This window comes from Pelobates fuscus, chromosome 12 (genome assembly GCF_036172605.1).
Source record: "Pelobates fuscus isolate aPelFus1 chromosome 12, aPelFus1.pri, whole genome shotgun sequence".
Classification (NCBI taxonomy): domain Eukaryota; kingdom Metazoa; phylum Chordata; class Amphibia; order Anura; family Pelobatidae; genus Pelobates; species Pelobates fuscus.
In genome coordinates this window covers 24535048-24547449 of record NC_086328.1, presented here as the reverse complement: position 1 = coordinate 24547449, position 12402 = coordinate 24535048, and positions in this window count along the sequence as shown.

The window sequence follows — 12402 nt, the reverse complement described above, 5'->3', positions numbered from 1 at the left end:
AATAGAACATCTTCCTCTGTAAACTCACGTGTAATAAATGACTTATTTATCCTTTTTCTTAACTGAGGACCCTTTCCTTCATTTTCATCTGTAAATACCGAACAAAAATATTCATTGAGGCAGTCAGCTAGACCTTTATCCTCATCTACATACCTTCCTTCTTTTGTTTTTAATCTATCTAATCCTTGTTTTACTTTTCTTTTCTCATTTATGTATCTAAAAAAAGTTTTGTCCCCCTTTTTTACTGACTGTGCTATTTTCTCTTCTGTGTGTGATTTGGAAGCTCTTATAACTTGATTAGCCTCTTTCTGCCTAATCTTATAGGTCCTTCTGTCTTCCTCACTCTGGGTTTTTTTATAATTACTAAATGCTACCTTTTTGTTTTTTACTATTTTGGCCACATCTGCGGAGTACCACAGTGGTTTCTTGAATTTTTTCTTTTACTGACAAGCCTAATGCAATTTTCTGTTGCCTTCAGTAGTGCAACTTTTAAATAATCCCATTTCTTTTGGACTCCATATAAATTGCTCCAGTCTGATAATGACTCCTTTACACATATTCTAATTTTAGAAAAGTCTGTTTTTCTAAAGTCTAAAACTTTTGTTTTTGTGTGGTGTGACTCAGTCACTGTTCTTATATTAAACCACACTGACTGATGATCACTGGATCCTAAACTTTCACCTACAGTAATATCTGATACCAAATCTCCATTTGTTAACACTAAATCTAGTATGGCCTCTTTACGAGTTGGCTCCTCAACGACTTGTTTTAGAGACAATCCCAGTAGGGAGTTTAGAATATGTGTGCTCCTGGCACAAGTAGCTATTTTTGTTTTCCAATTCACATCAGGAAGATTAAAGTCACCCATGATGATAACTTCCCCCTTCATTGTCATTTTAGCTATTTCTTCAACTAGTAGATTATCTAACTCTTCAATTTGTCCTGGGGGCCTATAAATCACACCTACACGAGTTACTGTGTGATTACCAAATTCTAACGTAACCCAAACGGACTCTATGTTCGCCTCACTAACCTTTACATACAGGGCCACCCCTCCCCCTTTCTTGCCTTCCCTGTCTTTTCTATATAAAGAGTACCCTGGTATTGCTATGTCCCAGTCATTTTTCTCATTATACCATGTCTCAGTAACAGCGACTAAATCTACACTATCAGTTGCCATTATTGCCACAAGTTCATGGATCTTATTCCCTAAACTGCGAGCATTTGTAGACATGACTCTAAGCTTATAATTTTTTAACACACTTGCTACAGGCACCTTCTGTCCTTGTTTTGGGGGACAATTGGATTGATGTTTTATCACCCTTTTGCCCCCCCTCCTAGTTTAAAAACATCCTAGCAAAACCTCTGAACTGCTCACTGAGAACATTTGTTCCCTTTTGAGAAAGATGCAAACCATCTTTTTTGTACAGTTTATTTCCATTCCAAACAGAGCTACCATGAGCAATAAAGCCAAATCCTTGCTCCCGACACCATTCACCAAGCCACAAGTTAAAGTCCCTAATACGCATCCGCCTGTCGTTCTGAGTGTTATGCACAGGCAGAACTTCAGAGAATGAAAGTGTGGAAGCAACCTGCCGTATATCATTGGCAAAAACACTAAAAACTTCCTTAACCTCTGAAACCTCATTGCAAGCCAAGTCATTTGTCCCTAAATGGACAAGTACATCCAATTCCCCTTCCTGCTTTGCTTGCTTAACAATATTACAGATACGTCTCCTGTCTCTGTGAGCAGTAGCTCCGGGAAGACACCTCACAAGACCACCATTGTCCATCTCCACACCTCTTATGATGGAATCCCCAACAACAACTGCTTTCTCTTAGGCCTCACCATAGTCTTCAAGCCTCTCTGCACAACACCACTAGCCTCAGTGCCTCTCTGCACAACACCACTAGCCTCAGTGCCTCTCTGCACAACACCACTAGCATCAGTGCCTCTCTGCACAACACCACTAGCCTCAGTGCCGCTCTGCACAACACCACTAGCCTCAGTGCCTCTCTCCACAACACCACTAGCCTCAGTGCCTCTCTCCACAACACCACTAGCCTTAAGGCCTCTCTTCACAACACCACTAGCCTCAGTGCCTCTCTGCACAACACCACTAGCCTCAGTGCCTCTCTGCACAACACCACTAGCCTCAGTGCCTCTCTGCACAACACCACTAGCCTCAGCGCCTCTCTGCACAACACCACTAGCCTCAGCGCCTCTCTGCACAACACCACTAGCCTCAGCGCCTCTCTGCACAACACCACTAGCCTCAGCGCCTCTCTGCACAACACCACTAGCCTCAGCGCCTCTCTGCACAACACCACTAGCCTCAGCGCCTCTCTGCACAACACCACTAGCCTCAGTGCCTCTCTGCACAACACCACTAGCCTCAGTGCCTCTCTGCACAACACCACTAGCCTCAGTGCCTCTCTGCACAACACCACTAGCCTCAGTGCCTCTCTCCAGGACACCACTACACTCTGAAAGTGCAGAAAATGAATTATGTAGAGCAACAGACTGTGCAGTATGCTTTTTATCCACAACTCCAAGTCTACCAGATCCTACAGTAATCCATCTGCCATTCCTAGTATGTCTCTGCGGCAGTGGCTTTGCAGCAGTTCCAGCCTGAGTTTGTTTACCAGATAATTTACAAATCTCAGACTTCAAAAATACAATCTCCTGCTGCAAGATAGAGAACTGTCTACAGATTAGACAACAACCAAACCTCCAAAAAGTGGAACGTGAAAAAATGCAAAGCAACTATTACACTGAACTAAGTCTGCCATTCCAATGAGGTGAATAATTTAAATCAAACAAATCTTACCTTTTTTTATTTATCCTCCTGAATATCTCAGATTACCTCCAGCTTATCTCCAGAATATCTCCAACCACACACACACTTAGAAGCAACACTTAGATGAAGCAACCAAGCTATAGTTAGTTAGGTAGGTAGTTCCTGTGCTTCTTGATATGGAGTATATTCTACTCCATCCTGTAAATTTGAGAATAAAGTAATTTTACTGCGTATTTTTCTGTTTAGACTACGTGACAAAGTTTATGGAACATCATATTTTAATACGCTGAATTGTTGTGGACTATTGATAGACTAACTTATATGCAACATTTTTTACAATTTGAAATAGCTGTGCAAGAAGGATGCATTATAGTAATGAAGGGTTTTGTTTGTTTTTTTATTGTTTATTTAAATTTATTTTTTTCTGTTTTTTCTATTGCCATGTTCCAATATATCAGCTCAGGGTTTAAATGTCTTTACACATTTGTGTCCTGGTAGTACTTTTACTTTCAAATTATATTACACAAAAAAACTTAATGGAGTAAATAAACAGTACACCGTCAGGAACGTATCAGACTTAAGCAAATTAGTTATATGCTAGAATCTAACAAGAAAGGATGGGAAAGTTAGAAAAGGATAGGACAATATGTCACTGCCCTTAGAATAGTAAGGTTTAAGAAATTGTCTATAAGAAAGTAAAAGACAGAGTTAATAACAAGGTTTGCATTTGGAGTTTAAGGTCCCTTATCATTTTTCAATTGCCTTTTCAACCTTGTATGTTTAACCCCTCAAGGCAATACATTGTTGTTTTACTAAAAGGACAATGTTTACTTTGAAGGGTTAAACAAGCCTCTAGTGACTGTCATATTGATAATTAAAAGAGGCACTTCCGTGGTTGTCGCTCATAGGAAATCATTTATTTCTATGCTCTCCTAAAAAAAAAAATTGAATGCATGAGGGGCACTTGCGAAGTATGATCATTAACCTTGTACAGTGCGTTACATATATATTTGGATGCGATCTGGGTCAAACAGTGTCAAACAGTGGTACATGTAGAAAAGGCAGCCACAGTGAATGCCAAGATGATGATTAGAAAGGTACATAATATCATGTAGAACCCAATAATACAAAGTAATCTCAAAAATACAACCGAAACGTAATATGTAGTGTGATATTGAGACATCTAGAAAGAGATAAAGATGTCAGATTGTGCACCTAGTTAATGTTTAGTTTATGGTTTGCATTATTCTGGCCTCACCAGAAGTACTAATACTTATGTGTGTTGTGATTGACCGTAGTTCGCATTACCTGCCTGGGAGTGCAACACCCACTATTCTCAGACATGCTTGGACATACCTCTCTGCCTTCTGCACTGAAATACCTCAAACTACATTCACACTACGCATGGCATCATTCCCAGTGCAGTCTGTGATTTCTTAAATAGAAGTGCAAGTAATGGTCTGGGACATCACTGTTATTTTCCTATATATCGTGCTGTTTTTAGAGGAACAGATATTGTGATCATTAACGCTGAAATACATACTTCTCTATTTGAATCTAGTTATCTAAAATAATCCGCATTTGCATGGGAATGTCTTGAGTTTCGAATCGGTGGAAAATCCATATAATCAAGGCTAGGAGATAACTTCTAACCCCTGCTGGTTGAAGCCCAATTTCATGATTGCACATTAGGTGGTACCTGCTAGACCATCTACGGAAGGAAACAAAAAGATTGTTAACCTCAGTTAAATTTTATAAATAGTTCTAATAACAATCATAGCCAAAGCAGTAACATTAAATATAAATATTTGACATTGCTGTCAATTTCACTGCTTTAGAATTCTCAAGGTATCTAAGCAGCTACAAGCTTGGAATATTTGAAGGAAGTGTACAGAACCTGTGCCTGTAGGGGAATTTCTTTCTCCCAATGGAATGGAAGCTGAAGACTGAGAAACCATTGCTCTCTTAAGTGCAGGCCATAGCAGTGACGAGAATAAAAGAACTTGTATAAAAGCAAGGAGTGTCAAAATATATTAAGGCTAAGCACATCTGGCATGACAAAACTGGCAGCAAGGGATCAGATATGCAGGTAAGGGGAAAAAAATGACATATCGGGACAAAACAGGCTTCTAAAAACAGTAGGAGGTAAAATATGATCAAAGAAGATATCTAATGAGGAAGAGTTAAAGGAGATTGATAGCATGAGCCCCATTTAATATTTACACTCTGTAAAAAAATGTATTATACATTGTGAATATCAAGAGCAATCTTTTCCAGTGCAGTAGATCTGAATACTAGTGCTTTGATATCGTGTATCTAAGCTCCCTCTTATGGTTCTCAGTTCTATATCTAAAATCCCTTAATGCCCATTGTTGAGTATGTCACCTGTGACGGAGCTCCTGTACTCCGATCGAGTACCAACCCGCTTCTTATTCGTTGGGGAGGGAACCTGGAATGCTTCAGCCCCCAGCCGCCGAGGCTTTACTGAGATCCCTCTGGAGCTCTTCCACCTGACCAGACTGCAGCTCTCCTTTCAGGCAGGAATCATCCCCTCTGCATATTCCACTGCAGCCCGTCTTTCATGCTGGTATCATCCCCTCTGTCCCTCTGTCTATTCCAATCCAGCCCTTCATGCAGGCTGGTATCCACCACTGCCTGAAATGTGATTTCTATTTCCACAAAACACTTGTGGCTCTCAGGTCTGGCTCTCTTGAGTTATCCCAGGGCTAGAGGGATCGTGCAGCCAGCCAACAGGTCCAAAGACTGTTACTCAGATCCCTAAAAAGCCACACAGGACACAAGTTCCAAAAAGAACTAACATACAATACTTTATTTTACTTGGGACTAGCCCATATGTTTATCACATCAACCTTGCTGTGACAAACTCAATAAAATATTAACCAAATCATATCAGAAAACATACAGGAACTTATAATAACATAACAACATATTTATAAATTGGTGGGGAAGACATTAATTAACAAAAAATATCTCTCCTGCCTGCAGAATTAGCAATATGCAAATAAACAAGACTTGCTATTTAGGTAGTGCAGGTAGCCGTTGCTACTAACAGAGGGCACTCTAAGGCTCCATAGCCAAATCCACATAGTTGGTAGCAAGCATTAGCAGGACAGGAGAGCACACAAAACAATTAACAATAAATACATAATACACTCCCTGCACCTGTAATGGGCACAGGGTGACTTAGACATAGGAGTAGTCCTACCTAAAATGTTCGTCTTGAACACCACTTGAGGCCACCACTTAGGAGTTTTGGAAGTATGAATTACTATCTGATTGCAACTTCCACTATCAAGCCACTGTCCACTCCTCCCTAACTGCTACATCCACTGTGATAACCGCATTCAATACTCCCTGAATACAATTGTCACAATCCTACAAATTTTTACTTCTCCGAGATCACAATTAACAAACTCTGCTGATATTCCCACTGGCTTACAACTTACACAATCAAGAAATACTGACCACTGTTCTCTGAATGTGACCTTGCAGGCAAAGAACGGTATTTATCAGAAGATAATCAATACTAGAGATGTACCCCTAAGTGCAACAGATCAAGTAACTAACTTAAAGCCAATGTCCATTATACACCTAGGTATGTGATTTTGAGCTAGGAGCCCTTGGCCTTGATTACAAGGAAGTTCAACTTAAAGTAAAGGAGCCTTCTTCATTAACCCCTTAAGGACCAAACTTCTGGAATAAAAGGGAATCATGGCCTGTTACACATGTCATGTGTCCTTAAGGGGTTAAGGATGTTGGAAATCTATTTTCTGTTTTTTGCAACAACTGACCCACAAAGGGATTTACTGATTCTGCTACAGAACTGGACTTGTGCAAACTGCAGATGCAGGTATGATTGAGAGAGCAATATGGTTGGACTAAAATGCCCTCTTTATATCTTTATTAAATTAGGGAGTCACATTATCAAACTCTTATTGATAAGAAAGGTGTAGCCAACCTCTGGCACTCTAGATGTTGTGTAGTACATCTCCCATAATGATCTTACAGCCATAATGCTGGCAAAGCATCAGGGGAGATGTAGTCCACAACATTTGGAGTTCTGAAGGTTGCCTACTCCTGTGGTAAAATATATAAAGTCCATACTGACAGTGGATCAAATGATGCATCTACTCCCTTTACAATTATCTCTCACTGTTCCTATCGGGTACATGCCTGGAATAAACAGGGTAAAGTATCATGTTTTCTGAAGCTCCACCATGTATCATTGAGTTGTGCAGCAATATAAAAACTGTGCAATAAATGTCTGTGAAGACGATTTGATGAAAGAAAATATGGGTCACCAGGAACTGGTATATCATGGGAAAAGGGGAAAGACTGGAGGGGTCAAAGATGCAATGGGTGGAATATCTCATGGGTTTAAACTGAATATAGGAAGATTAAACACATGAGATTAAACAGCAACTAAGTTGTATATAACACACATGGATTAAGGAATGTTTTACATCACTGCTGTACAATGGGTCCCAAGGCTAACGCAATATGTTTAATCTAGATCACCAAAAACGGTGAGGAATCACTGGCCACTCATACTCTTACTTCCAAATTGAGGTTTTTGTCTTTTAAACTACAAACCTTCAACACGCGTAACAATCATGGCTCTGAAGCAGACTCAATTTTTTTGTTTGACCACTGTTGACTTTAACATATTGCACACCTTAGTTTCCAGACTCCGCTTCCTTCTGTTTGTGTAAGTCCCTGTGCTGACACATACTTCTTGGTAGCCTCTCCTTACTTAAGACCTTCTCCTGCAGAGGGGGCACTTGGGCATGAGCGTTCTTCATCTGGGTTCCAAATGTTTTAACACAAAGATGAGGGTTCAAATAAAAATATTTAGTTTCTATGAACAAACAAATGATGAAGGAGAGTATAGGCAATACAAGCAGATATTATTATGAAAGAAGATTAATAAAATAAGATCAAGTCTGACCTGAGAGCTGTTTCAAACTATGTTTCTCTTTTCTTTCCTGCAAATTCGTTCCCTGTTCTCATACTGGCTATAAGACGAGATTAGAGGAAGCTAAACTTACCCAAAATACGTTGCTCATCTCTCGATTTCCATAAACAAAGTAGAAGGTCTTGTCCAATCCCTATTACCATTTTTTGACATTATATTTATTTTCCCAGGCCACTTAGACCCTGAAACAGCATTATGCATTTCAAGAAAGGATCTCATGGCCTTTTCAGCAGTCCCAGCCATTACATGAGCACAAAGAATCTGTGATATCACAGAATATGATTCTGTTGTTTAGAATAACAGCAAATAGAGTGCAAAACATACAATTTCCAGCCAATTTGTTATAACTGCTACTAAGATGTTCCACCAATCTGTTTTTCTGCCCATTCTTCTTACACAGAAAAAGAGCACATCACAAATAAGCCACATTATATGAAATACATTACACTCTGCGTAATTGTAGATTACTCTCAAGAGTAAGTCTTGAGATGGACCATAACATAGTATTGATTTGTCAAATAACGTATTTTTTCTCACATTTTAACAGGGTTTTGTCATAGGTCACTTGTAACTCAATTTTTATTTTATTTTTGTTTATCATGTACCCCAAAAATATGTATATTGCAGTTGAGATTATAATGACGCTTCAGGTCAAAGTAAACCAATCTGTAGGTTCTTGATTGCATTATAAAAGCTGATCTGGGTAAAAAAAAAGTTGTATGGTACCTTTTTATGTGAATAGATGCTTCTTACAATTCCGGACGGCAAATGAAAAATGTTATATACTGGTTGATGTTACATGGTTATATAACCTTTTCTGAAGACTTGCTGATTTCAGACTTGTAGAGTTGTAGAGTTTTTAAAGGTTTTTATACTGCTTAGACGTGTTGGAAGACATAAAAGGGACAACCTTGAAACTGAATGCTATTTCAAATCATAGCTGTTTCTAACAATGTACCATTGGTAATTGTCTGGAGGCAAATAAAACACAATTATATGGACAACAATGACAAATGAATACAAGTGGCAGTATACATATGTTTTTTGGATGTTTTTTGAAACAATTGTAAACTTGCAAGCACAGAGAAAATTCTTTATTTGTAGAAACATAAGGTGATAACTAGACAAATGTTCTCAAACCATCAACGGTTCAGAGAGACAATATTTTCCATAAAAAGCAAATATGCTGAAGGGGCACTTTAAGCACCAATATCACTACAGCATGCTGTTATGGTTATGGTGCCATAAGTTAAATGCCATTATTCAATTTTTAAGAGTCAAACTGTCTTAAAATACTTTGACACTTACCTGGGTCGCTTTGGTGCCCACTGTCAATCACCTCCACAGATAACACTAAAGAAGAAAAGTCACCTACTCCACGTTCCAGAACTATGGTAGAAATTAGCAGATTGAGTCTGATGAAAATGCTTACCTCACATTAGTAGGGTCACAGCAGAGAGGGGAAACTGCAGAAGCTTGGAGAACACCAGTTTTCTAAAAATGACTTGAAGATAGTTTTTCACAAACCAGGGGACAATACCCACTGGCTCTTTATACCATAGAAACATAGAATGTGACGGCAGATAAGAACTGTTTGGCCCATCTAGTCTAACCACAGGTGGTCCTTATTTAGCAACCTACCTCTTTTACGACGACTCGCACTTATGACCAGGCCTAAGTGCGAGCCGTAGTGGGGATTCCCTGCTCTGGTGTGCATGTTTATGTTCAGGGAAACTTTCCCGAAAATAGACGAACGCACGGGAGCAGGGAATCTCTCTAATTTATGTTCGGGGAAATTTCCCAGAGCATAGATTAGATGGATTCCCTGCTCTGGTGCGTTCGTCTATGTTGGGGAAGTTTCCCCGAACATAGACGAACGCACCAGAGCAGGGTATGCCTTAACTCCTCACTTAACAACCAATTCGTTCTACGACTAAGTCGTAGGAACGTAACCCAGTCGGTAGTGAGGAGTGTCTGTACTTTCATTAGTCCCTGGCCTTATCTTATATCTAGGATAGTCTATGCCTATCCCACACATGCTTAAACTCCCTTACTGTGTTTACATCTACCACTTCAGCTGGAAGGCTACTCCATGTGTCCATTACCATCTCAGTAAAGTAATACATCCTGATATTATTTTTAAACCATTGCCCCTCTAATTTAACCCCTTAAGACCGGAGGGCGTACTATTACGTCCTTTTAAAAGCAGCTCTAAACACCGCAGGACGTAATAGTACGCCCTCCGGTTTTTATTAACTTACCTGGTCGCCGGCGATCCCACGCCGGCGATCGCGGTTGGAGGGACTCCCAGGGAGCCCCCCGCGGCACGTCTGCTCTCTTCAGCCCCCCCGGGCCATGTGAGAGTGAGGTCCTTGCGAGGACCTCACAATCACATGGCCGGGATAGCTGGCTGCAGCAATGCCAGCAGGGGGACTAACTGTAATGACAGTTAGTCCCCCTGCTGGCTGAAAATAAAATTAAAATAAATTAAAATAAGTGAAAAAAAATATATATATACTTAGATCATATATATATATATTATATATATATGATCTAAGTATATATATATACACATATACACACACACACATACACCGTCTAGGTGTATTTTAATATTACTATATATATATAAATATATATATATATATATATATATATATATTAATATCAAATTACACGTAGACTGATACTGATTAAATATGTATAAAAATATTTTAAAATAATTATATATATATACGTATATATATATACACATATGTATATATATATATATACATATATTAATTCTACACATATATTTATGTAATAATTTTACATAATTAGGTATCCTAATTAATTACAATTAGCGGGACCTGCCTGACAACCCATGCCGAAAGTATAGGGAATTTAATTTGCTAGCACTATATTTAACCCTATAACTTTCCAAGACACCATACAACCTGTACATGGGGGGTACTGTTTTACTCGGTAGACTTCGCTGAACACAAATATTAGTGTTTCAAAACAGTAAAATGTATTACAACGATGATATCGCCAGTAAAAGTGACGTTTTTTGCATTTTTCACGCACAAACAGCACTTACACGGACGATATTATTGCTGCAATACTTTTTACTGTTTTGAAACACAAATATTTGTGTTCAGCGAAGTCTCCCGAGTACAGCAGTACCCCTCATGTACAGTTTTTATGGTGTTTTCAAAAATTACAGCGTCAAATATAAGGCTTGTGTTTCATTTTTTTCACATTAAAATTCACCAGATTGCTTGCGTTGCCTTTATGACCCTATGGTAGCCCAAGAATGAAAATTACCCCTATGATGGCATACTATTTGCAATAGTAGACAACCCAAGGTATTGCAAATGGGGTATGTCCAGTCTTTTTTAATAGCCACTTAGTCACAAACACTGGACAAAATTGGCGTATTTTGCATTTTTCACACACAAACAAATACTAACGCTAACTTTGGCCAGTGTTTGTGACCAAATGGCTACTAAAAAAGACTGGACATACCCCATTTGCAATACCTTGAGTCATCTACTATTGCAAATGGTATGCCATTATGGATGTAAATTTATTTCCTGGGCTACTATACAGTCTCAAAGGCAACGTAACCAATCTGGCAAATTTCAATTTAAAATGTAACACGCTATATTTGACCCTGTAACTTCCCAAAACACCATAAAACCTGTACATAGGGGGTACTGTTTTACACGTAAGACTTTGCTGAATACAAATATGTGTATTTTATTGCAGTAAAAGCAAACAGTATTATGACATTGACAGTTAAAATGTCATGTAGAACAAAAAAAATAAAAACAAATCTTATTTTCTCCTTTTTTTCCATATTAAATTATGTTTCATAGCTAAATATTTGATATTAAATGAAAGCCCTGTTTCCCCTGAATAAAATGATATATAATAAGGGGGGTTGCATTTAATATGAAAGAGGTGAATTACGGTTGGACAGACATATAGCGCAAATGCCAGGTTTTGTTTACATTTTGTTTCGTTCACAACTTGTACATTTGGCTGTGGTGTTAAGGGGTTAAGACTATGTCCTCTTGTTGTGGTAGTTTTTCTTCTTTTATATATACTCTCTTACTTTACTGTGTTGTTTCCTTTTAAATATTTAACTGTTTCTGTCATATGCCCCCTGTCTTTCCTCCAAGCTATACATGTTAAGATCCTTCAACCTTTCCTGGTACGTTTTACCCTGCAATCCATTAACCAGTTTGGTAAACCTTCTAATTATCATTACAATGAGTTGCAGTGTTTATGGATAATATTTGAATACAAACATAACTGGCAAAAATAAAATTATACTAAAGTAACAAGAGTTTCACAACTTACGTAGTTTACATTTCTGTGAATTAAATATACATACTTTGTAAAATGCATTGCAGTGAAGTTTTGAGAAAGTACTGAAAAAAAGGAATAACGTTCAAAACAATTAGCTGATGATATAAGGGTCAATATATTCTAATGACACACACAAACTAAGAAAATAAATTGTGTATGCACTGTGAGTAAGTGTTAATGAGATACGGTGTGTACTCTTTTTTCAGATGAATTCACACTTCAAATGATCCACTAAACGCTTAGTAA